Raw genomic sequence first — 18,023 nt, forward strand, 5'->3', positions numbered from 1 at the left:
TATTTTATAAATTTATTATTATTATTTCCTCATATTATATTTTGAAACTCTATATCACCATTTCAATTGAATAACGCACTATCGTCTTCATATATGATTGTTAATTCTATTTTTGTTTATGATAGACCACAAATTTGTCAAACATGTTGAATTATAGACTTTAACCAAATACATTCACAACTTATCTCGTGTAATGCTAAAATTATGCATGATTTGACAATGTTGTTATGGTTTGTTTTACAAACCACCATAAAATCATTTTGTGCTACCACGTGAACAAATATCCTATTTGTCATCAATCATTGTGACAATGGGAGAATCTGATATATGCATAACCCATTAAATATTATTTTGAATCATTTGGATAAAATAAGTTTATATGTGTAATACCCTTGAGGTAACAAAGTATATGTTTTACTCCAATCCATTGTCTTCTTGTATGTGACGAACTATATCTTGCTTAATAAATTTACATCGAATATAATATCAAGACGAGTATAATTACCAAGATACATTATTGTTCTTATAACACTAAGATATGATATTTTTGGACCAAGAAGATCTTCACTATTTTCTTGAAATCTAAGAAGAGTTTTTATCAACATCTAACGACCTCATAACCATTGGAATGCATAACAGGCGTGTCTTGTCCATTTAGAACCTTTTAAGCACATTGATTATATAAGAACCTTTTAAGCACATTGATTATATAAGCGTATAAATTCATCTTTATTTAAATACTCAATTTCTATTTTCAAACAAAACTTTGTCCGTCGAATATTCTTCATCTCAAATTCGTTCTTTAAGCAATTAGTTGCCTTTGTGACCTCATTAGCATTTTCAACAATGTTTATGTCATCTACGTAAACAATGATTATGGAAAATTCATTTTCTAATATTTTCATATAAATACAAAGACAAATAAGATAATTTCTATACATCTTTTTAACAAATACTCATTAAGACGGTTATACCACATACATCCTAATTGCTTTTGTAAATAAAAAACAAAAGTCAAATTTTAGATGATTTTGCAGTTTGTTATTTAATTGAACGTTTTCACCATGAATGATATTCCCTTCTATTACATTAAATTATATACTCTAGAAAAAAAAATGGTAGTATGTTTCAAGCGTAATCCTTGCTTTACAGTTACAGTGTCGCAGCCATTCATACTATATTTATTAAGTGTTTCTTTACTGTTATTCTTGTGTGTAATTTTAAAAGACTTGGTTCGTAAACCATGAATGCATGGACATAACTCTTTGCTAGTTGAATTTCATATTATATTAGACTCTTGGCTTTAATCCTAAACGATCCAGAAAAAGAGTAAGCTATCTTTTACAATTCTTGTTTGGAGTTTTTTCAGTGATTAATTATTTTGAGATACTTGATTTAATGGTAGCCTTTATCTTATTTTCTTATATACTACCAATTAGTTTAAATTAAATTTTGCTTACTTGGAAATAGAGATGGCAAATAAACCCGTCCTCGTGGGTATTGCCCGAACCCGTCCCCGTTTTGACGGGGAATCCCCGCATTGACTGGGTATGGGTATGGGTATGGGAAATCCCCGACTTTTTCAGTTGGGTATGGGGATGGGTATGGGGATGTACATATACCCGCCATAATACCCGTCCCCGCCATATCTTCATTCTCGTTTAAATTGAAGTAAACAAATATTTAAAATATATTTTAATTTGAATATTTGTTCTTTGTGTCATTTTGATCAAGTGATATATTATAACTTTTATTAGTGTATAAAAAAGAGATTCATTAGAATTTAAAAAATTGAAGTAAACAAACATTTAAAATATATTTTAATTTGAATATTTGTTTTCCTTTTATACTTTTTTGAAATATTTTTTAATTTTATCAACTAAGTTCATTAATGTTGTAGTTTGCAAATTTAATAAATGTTTTGGTTCACATGAAATTTTATTTGGTATTCTAATATAAAATATAAACAATTATAATTTATTTTAATGTATTTGGCATCGAAGAAAATCCTCCTAATATTGAATATTTCATAATATTATGTTTTCTTTATCGTAATTTTTTTTCTTTTATAAAAATTAATATTGAAGTAGTTAGAACATGGGTACGGGTATGGGTACGAGATTATACCCGTTACCCGGTGGGGATGGGATGGGAAAAAAGTTTGATACCCGTTGGGTTTGGGTATGGGGATGGGGATGAATTTTTTATGCGGGGATGGGTATGGGATAGTGAAACCCGTCCTCGCCCCGCCCCGTTGCCATCCCTACTTGGAAAGTTAGATTTTGATTTAGTTATATATCATGTTTTCTGATAATTTTTTTTAAAAAATTTATTAAAAATTAAACACGAAATTAATTATAAAATATAAAATATGAGTATTTGGTATCACTCTGTAACGACGGAGATTCCCTCTAAAGAAGTCTCTCGTACATGAAACAAAATGAGTATACCATTTTCACCATTTTTACTTAAATAACTGAGTTAAAATATATGCAAATTTAATAAAATATTTCTCTCTTTTATGTTAGAAATTATTATATGCTTCACTGCATTTTTAATATATTTTATAGGTTTTAATAAATTTAAGATCTACTATATATGTTTAATTTATATTTGGCGTATCTTGTATTTTTAGGACATAAAACGTTTTGTTCAGTGTTCTTCCAATATTTGAATATATCTTTTTAGTCAAGTAACTTTTTTTTGTTATAGAAATCAATGTGTTTTCAATACTCTTCAAATGATTATGCTAATGAATATTTAGAATAACAACAATTATGCTTATGAATATTAATAACAAAAATATGGAAAATATTTTTGATTATATCTTTTGAAACTTATCACCAAACAATAATAGAAGAGGTCTTACAATTGCGTATGAAGACAAATTTTAGTGAAGAAGAAACAAAAGCTCTCTGCAATATTTAGGGTTTTCTGATTCTTGCACTCATTCCAACTCAACCATTAAATGAAGCAATTTACAGCTGTGTTTTGTTTTCTCTTATAAAGCAATTTTTGATTATCGCAAAAGTAAAAACAATAGGAAGAGACGAGAAACTAAGTGAATGGCTAATGTATCCTTTTAGGTTTAGGTTTCCAATGAATTTTTGTTTTTTATGAAAAAAGTTTTTCTTTGCCTCTACTATGAACCAATGAGCTGAATTACGATAGAAACTAAGTTTAGATTTTCAATGATTTTTTTTTCTTTGCCTATTTTCTCAACCAATGAGTTCTAGTGGGATCATAGGAATCCATATTTATGCAGAATGACGCAGCAGGTTTTAGGTTTTCAATGAATCTTGTTTTCGTTGAAAATCATTTTTCTTTGCCTCTTTTCTCAACCAATCACCTCAATTGGGGACAGTAGGCTCAAAGCAATTTCAGATTCAGACGACATGTAATGATAGTAAATGTGTTTTTTATGCACATAAGAAATCACATGTACAAAGATTTTGAAATTATTAGCGATGTTATGTTTTCTTAAAGTATATACGGAAAGTTATTTATAAGACATGTATAGTTTAATAGCTCAATTCATTAAACAGATATTGTCGTATTTAAAACTTATAACTTTGATACGGTTTAGAATTAAAGGGAAATTATCTTTAATATCGACTACTAAATAATATAAGTATCAGAACACCAATTAATTTAACTTTTCGTATCTAATATCTTTTTTGTATTTAAAGTTTTAAACAATAAAAAATTAATTATATTTATGTTAGTTTGATTATATCTCTTAGAAACTTATGACCAAAACTTATCACCAAACAATAACAGAAGTCTGTTACAATTTTTTATGAAAGCACAAAAGAAGAAACAAAATCTAGGGTTTTCTTATTGAACGGACATATTGAAATTGTTTTCTTATAGAAAGTATTCTTGATTCTTGCAAATATTTAAAAGAGGAGGAAGATGAATAATGTTAGGCGAATGACTATGTAACCTTCAATCTATTTTACAACAATCATGCATCTATATGATAAAAAATATTTTTCACTTATTGTTATGAGTCCAGTGTATAAGTTTAAATTTTGAAAATTAATTACTTACCGGTCTATTATTTGAAAATTAAAGTTATATTTTTTCGTTTTAATTTATAACAAAAGACATTTTGATATATGATTGTAAAATATATTTTTCTTTTTCTGTTTCACATTAGTTACATCCACCACTACTTTCTCTACTCAAATAATAGATAATAAAATGATGATGGTTGTCTTTCTCAGGTATAATATTTAAAGGAAATTGTAATTTATTAATGATAATAATAATAATAATAACAATAATAATAATAATAATAATAATATTATTATTATTATTATTATTATTATTATTATTGAAAGGTCTATTAGCTTAATCTAATATTTACCTGTTTGTAACTTGTGATAATAATTTAGAATGAGAGTACATTTGAGATTGTAACAACAATTTATAAAATAATGCTGTCAATTTCTTTATAAATAATATTGGTTTGGTATTAAGAAGAAATGTTTGTATTAATATAAATTTTTGAAATAAATTATAAATATATTTGTAAATTACTTTTAATCCACTATTTTGCAATAAATTACAATATAACACTTTAATTTTATTTTATTTCAATAATATAATTAATTTCGTAATATTCCATATAGTAGTAAAATACATATAATAAAGAGATGTGATAGTTAAGAGACAAATGTAGATAACTCTCCGTATATATAATATATTTGTACAATTATCCAAAAGGAAAATAATCATATTATCCCAAAATTAAACATGACAATAGGAAATGGTATCCTATGAACTCAAACTCAGGTTTCTCCTCATCCAGATATGCGTCAACTTCTGCATTATCTTGTGCTCATTCCAAAAAAGTGATAATTGCAAAACAAAGAGAGACTAAAAATGTTTCTTAGTCTCAACAAGAAATCATTTAATTACTAACAAAATTTACTGATGAGAATAAATTGATCGTAAAACATTTACTGATAAAAATAAACTCATTAGTAAAACAACATTACCAACAAATTTTATTGTTGGAAATAATTATGGTGGTAAATTTGAATTTGAATTATCAACGAAAATATTTGTTGATAAATATTTGTCTGTAAAATCCTTAGGTAAGCTAGAATTGTTATTATCAACTGCTTTTTTTCGTCGGCAAAATGTATTGATAAAATGATGTCACATTTATGTTTTTGAGTTTTGACCATTTCGTGGTAATATTTGTCAACAAATGTACTAGTAGTTGAATTTGTTAAACACTACAAAAAATATGTTTATTATTTACGCCAAAATTTCGTAGGTAATATGTAAATTTCGTAGGTAACTCGATATTATCTATGAATTACCTACGAATTAAAGTTCGTAGGTAAACTGCTGCTAGGTAATTTTATCTACGAAAAATATGTTCGTAGATAAATTACCTACGAAAGTTATCTACGCAATCCTGGTGTGGGAATTACATACGAAATCCGGGCATGGAAAAAATATTCGAGTTATCTACGAAATATTTCGTAGGTAAATGACCTACGAACTTACCTATCAGATTTGTCGTAGATAACTTATCTATGAAAGTTTTCGTAGGTAACACTACGAAAAGCTATGTATGTAAATGACCTACGAAATATTTCGTAGGTAACATACGAAATATTTCGTAGGTAATTTACATACACAAATTTTCGTAGATAATTGCAAAACAGATAATAAAATTGAATTTTGTAACAACCCATACAATTTTCCCTAGAACATATATACCTTGTATTTTAAAATGTATACACAACAAAAAACACCTTCTTCAAATATAACAATAATTTTATAGAGGTTCCAATAATATCCATATCATCACATCAAAACAAGTCAAGCAATATCCATCATCACATCAAAACAAGATTAAGATATAATTACAAAGTAAAATAGGAAATGAAATTCAACATATTTTGAAGTACTGAGATATTAAAACTAACTAATAGCCCTAGGTCAAGTCTTGCAATTAAATAACTAACTAATAATCTGCATAATGAGATGAGTTTTGTCCATGATGTTGTGCACCCTCCTAAGCATCATCTTGGTTTTGGTCCCCATTTTGTGGTTGTTCAACGTCTTGAAAAATGGTTTGTGCGGTAGGAGGAAGAAGAGGGAGAACAACAGAAAGTAGGGATTCCAATTTTCTATGAAGTCGTTGATTCTCCTCCATAGATTAACGAAACTCCTCCCTAGATTGGCAAATCTCTTCTTCCAACCTTTGAATATTTTGTGAATCCACAATTGTAGTAGAGGTAGATGCTTGTTGTGTGAAGGCTTCCCCACAAATATTTCCTTCATTTAGTTTTCCAACCCCATATACTTGTCCCTTAGGATATTTGCCACCACCACCAGCAACCAACTGACTTTTTTTCCTTAACTTGTCTTCCTCAATAGGGTCCAATAGGGATACTTCTTCTCCTCCACCACAAGAAGCAGCCTCAGATCTTGCTTGGGAAAATATAGTCTGAAATTCCTCTTGTTATTCAAAAATAGACATTTTATATAATTCCAATTTCTATTCATCGGGGTTATATCTTAAAGCATTTTTGTTATAAAATCTACACATTGGTCAAGTACATTCCAATTTGACTTGCATGCTAAAAGTATAACACAAATTGATAATTTAGACTTTGATGATCCTTCAAATAATTGTTCATTTGACTCAACTAATAGATTATAAAATCGCTGAATTGCTTCATTTGGAGGCTTTTCTAAGTTCGTTTCTGGTATTTCAAATGACCGATGTTGTCTAAGAGCACCACACAACATGTCATGCATCGAGTTAATTGTTTCACCTTCAGTCACATCTATACCACTTCCTAAACCATCATGAACATTATGGGAATTATACTCTACGGATTCCCCGTGATCAATCCAAATAAAGTAGTTAGGCATAAAACCATGCTTGTAGAGGTGGACCTTGACTGTTTGAACATCATAAATCCTTGTACACTCACATTTATTGCATGTACATTTAAGCTGCCTTTCATTAATATAACTTTCTTGTTGATAGGCTATTTCGACAAACTCTTCAACCCCAGCTATGAAAGTAGGTTTCAAACCTCTTCTACCTTTATACATCCTATCATACATCCAACCACGACTTGAAGGAAATGAAGTCATGATCTGTGTATTTTAAAAAGATAAATATATATTAGAATATCTTTATGCTATCATGAATAAAGGGAAGGAAAAACTCTAGTTCTGATTTACACAAGAACTAATGATACTTATGCACATGTATATATTTTTTCAGTATAATAGGACTAGTGTAACTTACAAAAATGATAAATACAACAAGAGACAAATCATTGACCCTATTGATCAATTAACACAGGTATACATAATAGTAAGTATCAAATTACTAGCAACTAATAAATACGATGATACATCAATATAACATCAAATTATAAAGTGTATGTTGTAAAATCATATATGAAGAAAAGCAATGGGTTCTCAATATTAAAATAACAACAGTGATGAATACACCAAAAGTAACTTAGTAACAGTAAATAAAATACTATGAAACTTAGTAAGAGTAAATAAAATACATGAAACTTGGTAACAATAAATAAAATACATGAAACCTAGAACTTGAAAAAGATTCTAGCAAAGCATAATTAACTTCATCCTACAAGATCCACCCAAGATGAATTAGGAAAGCAAAACAATGTTTGGTGGATGAATTATGAAGAGGCATTCATACCAATGCCATATCGAAAATAAGTTTATTATTGTTTAGATTTCTTACATATATAATTTATTATTGTATTTATTTCTTAAATAAATAATATATAATACGTGGTAAGTTTTGGTATCATAATTTTAAATAGTAACAAATGGATGCACCCAAAAATAAGAGATATCATTCAAAAAGTCATCAATCTAGTTCCTTAAAGAAGTTTTATGAGGAGAGTGTGACTTCAGGACCAGAACTTTAACCTTCTCACCAACAACAAAGCCAAGCAAGAATCTCAGATGGTGCAACTCTGTCCACAAAAAGAAAAGGGATAGATATGTGCATGAGTATAAAAATTGTGATTTAAGACAGATTGACACACCTTAAACTTATTAAAATCATGTGCTAACTAAGATAATACAAATTTCAATGTAAAATGCATTAATGCATATAAATGAAATTTAGTCATGTGTACTTCTAGGTTAAAGGGTCTAGACATGTTTCTTTTAGCATGAGCATGGGAAAGAAAGGCCTAAACATGATCCAATATGATGGAATCACAAAATCACCTATCAAACCAAGCTTGACAACACTTTTAGTCAAAAAAGTGTTTCATAACACATGAAAATTGGTGCAAATTTTGTGTTCTGTTTGTGTGCTATGAATGAGATAGTGTGTTTATAGTTTGAACATGTATAATATGATGCAAACTAATTCATAAAACACAATATTGCCTAAGATATGCATGAATTCAGAAACTACAAATTTGAACCTAGATGAATGCAAACTATCTACTACAAATGGATGAAATTATGCATGTCAATATGAATTGAGTTTCTTGAACTGTGAATGGTGTGAAAAAGTTCTAATACACTAAAATATGCAGAAATAAAGATCACAATTGTCCAGTAGCTACAAACTCACAAAAACACTATCCAAACCACAATTTTCAAAAGAAAAAACCATGCTAATTATGCCTATTTTTGTGCTACCGTGGCTGGAAACATATAGCAGTGTATAAAAGCATGGACCTATCATCTAAACATGTTTAATATGATGAAAATGAACTGCTAAAATAGAAAATTTATCACAAGGATGAATGCAGAATGAAATTCCCTATTTTGGGTAGACTAGAAATCCTATAATGAACTCAATGGGTCAAAATCTATAAAAGGCATGGAATGGGATAATTGATGGCTCAAACATGATCCTATACACTAAACAAACATGCTTAAATATAACGAAACATACAGAATTGAGTAAAATACAAAAAGAGTTCAATTCTTAAGTTATAACCTATTTTAGATTAGCCTAGCATGTGGTTTAGGTCTTAGATAGTCAAAGGTATAGTTTTATGCAATGTGAATGAGCTAAACATGTTTTGATATGTAGAAATTCGTAAAATGACTGATCAAAATGAAGCAAATACTCCAAATGCTCAAAATTGATGTTTCAAACTAAAGTAGACAACAAATGCATCCAAACTAGTTTTGACAACATTTTAAAATGTTTCATGCAGATTTTTGGGACTAGATGCAATGAAAAAGGTCTAGACATGTTTCTTTATGCATGAGCATGGGAATGAAATGCGTAAACATGATCAAATATGATGGATCACAAAATCACCTATCAAACCAAGCTTGACATCTTTTTTAATCAAAAAAAGTGTTTCACAACACATGAAAATTGGTGCAGATTTTGTGTTCTGTTTGTGTGCTATGTACGAGATATTGTGTTTATAGTTTGAGCATGTGTAATATGATGCAAACGAACTCTTAAAACACAAAATTTCCTAAGATATGCATGAATTCAGAAACTGCAAATTTGAACCTAGATGAATGCAAACTATCTACTACAAATGGATGAAATTATGCATGTCAATATGAATTATGCCATTCTTGAATTGGGAATGGTGTGAAAAAGTTCTAATACTCTAAAATATGCAGAAATAAAGGTCACAATTTTCCAATAGCTACAAACTCAAAAAAACACTATCCAAACCACAATTTTCAAAAGAGAAAACCATGCTAATTATGCCTATTTTTGTGCAATCATCGCTGGAAACGTGTTGCAGTGCATAAAAGCATTGACCTATCATCTAAACATGTTTAATATGATGTAAATGAACTTCTAAAATAGAAAAATTTATCAAAAGGATGAATGCATAATGAAATTCCCTATTTTGGCTAGACTAGAAAACCTATAATGTACTCAATGTGTCAAAATCTATAAAATGCATGGATTTGGATAATTGATTGCTCAAACATGATCCTATACACTAAACAAACATGCTTAAATACAAAGACACATATAGAAGTGACTGAAATACATAAGGAGTTCAATTCTTAAGTTATAACCTATTTTAGACTAGCATAGCTTATGGTTTAGGTCTTAGATGGTCAAAGGTATAGTTTTATGCAATTTGAATGAGCTAAACATGTTTTGATATGTAGAAAGTCGTAAAATGATTGTTCAAACTTAACCACATACTCCAAATGCTCAAAATTCATGTTTCAAACTAAACTAGACAACAAATGCATCAAAACTAGTTTTGACAGCATTTTAGAATATGTGTTTCATGCAGATTTTTGGGACTGGATGCAATGAAAAGGGCCTTGACATGTTTCTTTATGCATTAGCATGGGAATGAAATTTCTAAAAATGATCAAATACGCTGGAATCACAAAATAACCTATCAAACCAAGCTTGACATCAATGCTAAAAAGGTTAATGCAGGTTTTGGTGCACCATCGCATCAAATTGTGGTAACATCAATCTCCTTCCATGATAAAAAATACCACACGAAGAAAGGAGATATAGATGCCAAAAAGGATCAAGCATTGACCTACACGATGAGTTTAAATCATTGCACTGCCTAATCATCTTTTTCTCGCTAAGTTAAGATAAATTAAGTATAACATCAGATTTCATACCCTCCATATATGGCTAGCTATAACTTCTTGCTTGAAATTCATATATGATTATGGTAAGAGTGGTTAAACATCAATACATACTCTTTCCTAGACAAACCAAATCCAGCTATACATTTTGATTGCTCTTTATAAGTTTGACTTCCCAAAATCTCTAACAAGTTCATAAAAAATGGTGTGGCATGAAAAGGTGGAGGATTCAAGAAAACTATCATATCTAAACAACTCATTTATATTGTATTTAATATTTAAAGCTCTCATTTATGACAATTATTTATGACTCAATACTTCTCTTACACCAACCAGTTTTTCTTAATTTCTAAATAAACACTCTATGCTCTACCTCCCATATTCTAAGTCTTGTGATACGAAAAGTAATCAAAATGACAGAATGTTCTACTCTAACATGAACACTTTCACAATGTTCTACTCTAACAACCTGGGAAACGAAAATATGAGGTGCTAGAATGCAGTGAAATGGAGCAGTAGAGCCAAAGGAAAAAGTAGAGTAAAAAAACTAAAAAAACCAACACAAAATCGATTGAAACAATGGTTCACTAACATCAATCCCAAAATGTTAAACACTAAACCCATGACTTACGATTTTTTTTCCAATTCTTCGAGGGTTTCTGATTCCTTCCCGTGCGCAAATTGTTGGATGGTGAAAGGGGTTTTTTGATCATCTTGGTGTGGCAGGAGCTAGACCGCGAACGCGCAAATTTGTTGCTACTACATTGCTTGGTATGAAGGCGAAAGCTGCTACATTGTGTGTTGCTACTCCATTGTTGTGCTAGAGTCTAGTATGTGTGGACGTTTGGAGTGAGCACCGGAGTCGAGTTTGTGTGGAGTGAGCGTTGGAGACGAGGTTTCGAGAGAGGGTTATGGTCTGTAGGTGTTTGTAACTTAGATTTTTTTTCCTCAAACCTATAATATTACATAATATGTGTGTGCAGCTTACAAAAAGTAAATTTTTAATAAAAAATAATTTAATTTTTACATACGAAATACTTTCGTAGGTAAGTTTCTTTTAAATAATTTTTATATTTATTTTTTTATGATATTAGTTATCTACACTGAGTTTTGTAGGTAACGCTTCGTAGAAAAGATTCCCACCAAATTCAGTCATGCTTCTTACGAAAGTTTCGTATGTAATGTAATGATTTGTTACCTACGAACAATTACGTTATCTATGATCATATTTCGTAGATAAAAAAAATTTATCTACGAAAAAAATTTCGTAGATTATTTTTCCTAGATAATACCCGATTTTGTTGTAGTGAAAGTCTGCTAGTAAATTCCGTTGATAAAATTTATTACAAAGAGTATTTGTCGTTAAATTTGTCCAAAAGTTAGGAACCAAATTTTTCGTCCATTTTGACAAAATATGTTTATAAATTAATTAGAGGCGTGTGAGAAAAAGAAGGGCGTGTGAGGAAAATAAGAGGTGGAGGATGAAAAGGAGGAAGAAAGATGGCAGAGGCGATGTAGCGACAAAGCGGTGGCAGTGGTGCATGGTGACGACAGTGCAACGGTGAAAATGGTGCGGTGCTACCAGTAGAACGACAATAATGATGGAGGTGGTGGTGGAGAATCAAATCATGATATTTATCGATGGATTTACCGACATAATAAGGTTGCTAGTAATTAGCAATAAATATTTACCGACATATATTAATCGATAGATTTTTTCATTTACAATTACAGACAAAATTTTGGTCATCAATAATAATTACCGATAGGTTTTTTGATCCATCAGTAAAATTTATTGAAGAGCATTTTACCAATGAATTTTTAGACGTGGGTGAGCCGTCAATAATTTTGATTTATCGAGAGATTTTAGGTACCAATTATATCCAGTTAAGAACGAAAATTTACTCACAAACATTTTAAAATGATATTTAATACATTTAATGTTTGAAATCACTTAAGTTAGACAGATAACGATGTGTAAAAGAAATTTGAAACTAATTTAATATTGAAGAGATGAATTATATATTAAATGTTTAAAATTAATATTTTTAAGTATATGTCTGGCATATTTCTGCGTGACCAGCATAAGTCCAAAATCCTTTTTCTTCATACATATACCCCTTATGCAGCGTCAGTTTATAAAATACAAAAAACATAATAGCCAATCACCATTCTAACTTTGCCAAAATTATATATCTATATAATATCAAAGTGTAAACAATTTGACCCTTCATGAAAAGGTTGTTCGACCATTAGCAGCATCCCAATTTTAATGGCTCCAGCGTTCCGAGCAGCTCTTTGATTTAGCTACAACAGTCCCTCATTCACACATCCCAATTTTAATGGCTCCAGCGTTCCGAGCAGTTCTTTGATTTAGCTGCAACAGTCCCTCATTCACACTGCTCTACACTCCTCTGATCCAATAAACATATAAGCCACATCTTCATCTCATCCCCATGTGTATTTCGAACAACAATTTGGTATATTCGATATATTCCATTATGAATGTTCTACTACCCATAGTCCATGCAAACATGAAGAACAATAATTCCTTGTTGTTTAACTCTCTACAAAAAGAAAAAGAACACTCCTTTGCATGCTTCATTCCTGTAAAAAACAAAGAATTGCTCTCTTCAACTCCCCTCATCCCAATACATAGCAACAACATCCCCTACTATCTACCCTAATGTATGACTGTACTAGAGAGAATTTCAATGTCACAAAACATTTTACACCTTCTAATGAGCTATATATGTGTTACAAAACATTTGTTTAGCCATCACAAGATATCACCCTCACCTTACCACCACCTAAACATTGTTAAGCTAATTGGCTTATTAGTCCTTTCTCTAACCATATATCTTCCTACTTCCCTTTCGTTATGGTTATATCCTGCACTATTTTGAACTTTTGTATGTATACCCATATTTCTTATTTCTTAGGATTAAAGCCAATTTATTTTCATAAATATTTTAAGCATGTGGCTGGGCTCAAACACCAATCTGAGTATGTAAATGACAATTTTGAATACTTGTTAATTATCTACCCCCATCACTACAAAAAAACATGTAAATACCGATGTTTATTTTTGTAATTTATGTCATTTTTAAATGTCATTATTTACTTGAGTGACGGTTTCCTGAAATATCGTAATTCTTGCCGTCACAAAGTATAATAAGGCGGTTATAGATTAACCGCCACAACAACCGTCATTTTATACAACGTATAAAGTGGCGGTTTAAAGTGGCAAAAAGCGTCAGTTAAAATTGATGTAATACTTTTACTGGATGACAAATATAATGTGAAAAACGACGCTTTAAACTGACACTATTATCATTATATTATGACATTTTTAAATGTCACCAATTTAATTAATTATAGTTAATTCTGAGATTAATTACGTCATTATCAAGTGTATCAAGTGACGTAATTTTAATATTTAATTATTTACTATTTTTTAATATTTCTTATACTTTCATAATTCGATAAAATTATTTTTTCATGATAATTTAAAATATATAAAAAATTATAGCACTATCAAGTAGAAATTGATAAACTAAATTGTTTCATTGTCAATATAACATAACTACACCAAAGTACCAATTCAAGCATTTGAAAAAAAAAGACAACATTAAGAGTACCAAAATATTCAAGCATCTAAGAAAAAAAGACAACATTAAAAGTCCTAAGTCTAAGGTGTTTTGCTTCCATCACTTGATCCTAGTATTTCATGCGGAGATGACACACCACTCCCAATATCTGGTGCCTGCAATGAAGAAATAATATAGTATATATGAGTAAGTGAAATTGAAATAAATGAAATTCAAGGAAAAAGGAATATTTGATTTGGAGAATTTGTTTCCATTTCTTTACATCTAATTACAAAAATGTTACCATTTTGTCCATTTGTTACATATTTTTAAATTATTTTCCATAATTCATATACAAACTCTAGAAAATAATAACATTTTTTGTTACTTATACGAAGAATGTTACTTCAGATAATCATACATCTCTAGCAGTTCTAGAAAATGATATTCACTTAAGAGAAAATAAGTATTCTCGTCCTATAATTTAATTAGAAATCTAGGCCCAAAAAAGAATATCAATAAGATGCAATAAATATTTGGAAAAGTAGAAAATGTTTCCCTCAAAATTGTGTTCCATGAACCAAGAAAATGAATCTGGAAACTCACCACAAGTATACCCCATTTGATCAACATGGGTAGTTGCTAATATATCCATGTTTGAGGACAAAGATAATGTCGTGATAGGTAAATCAACAGGTATTGCATCTAACTATCTTGCTAAGATTACATCCCAAATTCTAAGAGTTCCATCCATACTAGATGACAGAAGCCACTTCCCGTCCTCACGGAAGCACAAATTTGTTATTCGATCCGTGTGACCTTCGAATTTACGCACAAGTCTAAGAGCCACCACATCAAACAATCAAATTGTTAAATCATCTGCTACTGTAGCCAGGAGACATAAAAATCAATAAAACTCTATAATCACTTCATGACCCTATACAGTAGGAATTTCTTTTCCCACACATTTTACATTTTATTTTTTAACCAGACATAGGAATTACGAAAAAACAAACATATAAAATATTCTATTTACCATTATAATGATGATACACAATCTTAACAACTGAACAACCAATCTCCCATATGGATTTAAGATCACGTTCTTTGAAATTCCAAACCTGCAATTATATATATATATATATATATATATATATATATATATATATATATATATATATATATATATATATATTATATGAGAACTTCATGTACAATGTAGCTCTGCTAACCAAAGTGATTATGCTTTCTTTCTATTAACTTTAACAAGTGGAAATTAGAGTATCTTCAAATAGCAAATACAGACCTTTATATCTCCTTTATATCCTGCACTAATCATGAGAGTATTTGTTGAGTCACAAGCAACTCCAACTACTTCACCATCATGAGCACAGCTTCTTGATTCTGAAATGTCAATGTAAGAACCCCTACGAATTCTAGATTAAAGGTTAAACCTTTCAATCCAACCACCTGCTGTCCCTAGAATGGCAAAATTGCCACAAGCACTGATAGCACAAGCCTGTTACCATATGAGAGCAGTAGTCAGCTAGAACCAACCCATTTGTCAACAGACTTTTACACACTTTGTAACATTATTACTCCACACACTTTGTTACTAGAAAAAGGAATTCAAAGCAACAAGTAAGTACTAAAAAATAAGTATAATATTTGTGTATATCTTCTTTGAAAGCAAAGGTTTCCGAGAAACAGAACATATTGAATAAAATGGGATTTCTAACCTTTACAGGTGTTGGATTTTCAAGACATGGATTCAATATGTGCTCACCAAGAACAAAGTTTTGAAGTCTCCAAACATATGCCTTGGCAGTATCCATATGACAAGTAATCACATTGCACCAGTCACGTTCTCTAATTTCAGCTGAAGTTTTCAAAAGAAAAGATGTGATACTTCTAAAAGTAGATTAAATAACAAATTCATCGAATAAAGAAATTTGGAGCTGCAATAATAGATAAGCTACATCTGTATACGTGTCAATCTAATCACAAGATTTTAGGGACTTTTCTTTCACTCAATAATAAATTAGCGACTATATTTGACGATAGGGGCCTATTTGGTGTACAACACAAGACCTTTCATGCGGCTTTTCTTAGTAGAGACATGCAAAAATACACAGCCTTATTCCATTCCGTCAATGTTTTCTCTTTCTCATTGTTATTTTATTTGTAACCTGTTTTTCTTATGGATGATCCTCTATCCTCCAAATTTAGAGTAACTTTCTAATCTTTGTCTCAATGTTTTTATTCTTTTATTCAAAGGAAAAAGTAAACAAACAGTTTGAATTCCAAATTGTGACAATTACTAAATCTTAATTAAATTGACCAGAAGACAACACAAATTATCATTACCACAAACTTCTTTGTAAGCCTATGGCCATATAATCTTCAATCATTTTATCAGTTCAGCAGCACTTTTAGTAAATGAAAAGAATCAATTCATATAAACGACAAATCAATAGATGAAGTTCCATTTATACGTTTGGCCTTCAGGAAAATTACACCTGAATGAAAACGTGCCAGAAAGAACTTACCACAATCAAATGCAATCACAGGCTTCAATTTTCTTTCTTCCTCTTGAGCAACAAATAGACACACAAAATATAAGAGGATAAGTAGATAATTTGAATTAAAGTGTGTAAAACACAAGTTGCAAATTAAGTGTTCACACAAGAAAAATTATTCAGTAACCCATGGATGAATAATATATTTTTAATAATAAAAAAATTCATACACTCATGTTGTGCTGAGTATGTCTGCATGGAGATTATATTCTTTGGCAAATATAAAGGGAACAAGAGCCTCTGTAAGAGAAGCCTACAAAATTAATTACACAATTAATGGTGTCACAAATAGCTATATTGTAGAATTTTCTCATTTAACACTGGACCTGTAAACCTGCCTATCGATTTCGAGCTTCAATGTAGGGGAGACAATGGGTGCGAGTTCCTCGCCCTTCGATGTCGAACTGGCGTTGTCCACTACATGAAGGAATCAAAGAGAAAACCCTAATCGTACAATTGGCCACTCAAATGAAAAATAGGCAAGAGTAAATTCAGAAAGACAACACTAATTTGATGAATGTCATACCAGAAACCGAAAAGGAGTGGTTACATGACCCAATCGAACCTTTCTCCTTCTTGAAGAACCCAATCGAGCAAATGCAGGTGCTAATGTGTATGTGAACGGAGGCAATCGTGGACTGAGGTGCAAATGGAGGTGCAAATGGAGGTACAAACACAGATCGAGAAGGAAGGAGAAAGGAGAAAGAGGTGAAACGAAGAGGTGAAATGAAGGAGAAAGGAGAAAGGAGGAATAGGTGAAACGAAGAGGTGAGTGAACGTTGTGAGAGTGAAGTGATTTGGGGTTTGAGTAATTTGGGTGTTAGTGACTTTTGGGGTTTGAGTAATTTGGGTGTTAGTGACTTTAGAAAGGTAATCTTAGTTAAGAAAATATTAGATTGTTGAGTGGGAAAATGAAATAGAAAAGAGAGCGAACAAAGTTTTACAAATAAAAGGGTACTGAGACAAAAGTGGGATAGGAAATAATTTCATAAAATTATAAAAATAATGTTTTATATAAAGTGGCATTTCAAAATGACACAATTTTAATAATAATATGACAATGTAAAAGATGGTGGTTAGAACCGCCATATTATACATGTACATTATGGTAGTTATCCAATTGACATATTATACTGTGAAAAGCGACAGTTTTAATTAACTGTCGTATTAATAACATCGTTATATACATGATTTTTTGTAGTGCATGTTTTTAGTTGTGCCATTGTAAATACCTCTTTAGCATATACCATTTCATCTCTAAAGA

At 30.4% G+C, this 18,023-nt stretch overlaps 1 long non-coding RNA gene across 1 annotated transcript; it reads right to left on the bottom strand.

The window, feature by feature from the left end:
* Positions 1-14,183: 14,183 nt before the first annotated feature.
* Positions 14,184-17,574, bottom strand: LOC114182657. Its single transcript, XR_003604160.1, has 4 exons — positions 17,286-17,574; positions 16,730-17,176; positions 15,920-16,059; positions 14,184-14,356 (listed from the first exon to the last, which is right to left on the bottom strand). It is a non-coding gene; the product is annotated as an uncharacterized LOC114182657 (long non-coding RNA).
* Between the last annotated feature and the right edge of the window lie 449 nt (positions 17,575-18,023).

This window comes from Vigna unguiculata, chromosome 4, assembly GCF_004118075.2.
Source record: "Vigna unguiculata cultivar IT97K-499-35 chromosome 4, ASM411807v1, whole genome shotgun sequence".
In the NCBI taxonomy this organism is placed as follows: Eukaryota; Viridiplantae; Streptophyta; class Magnoliopsida; order Fabales; family Fabaceae; genus Vigna; species Vigna unguiculata.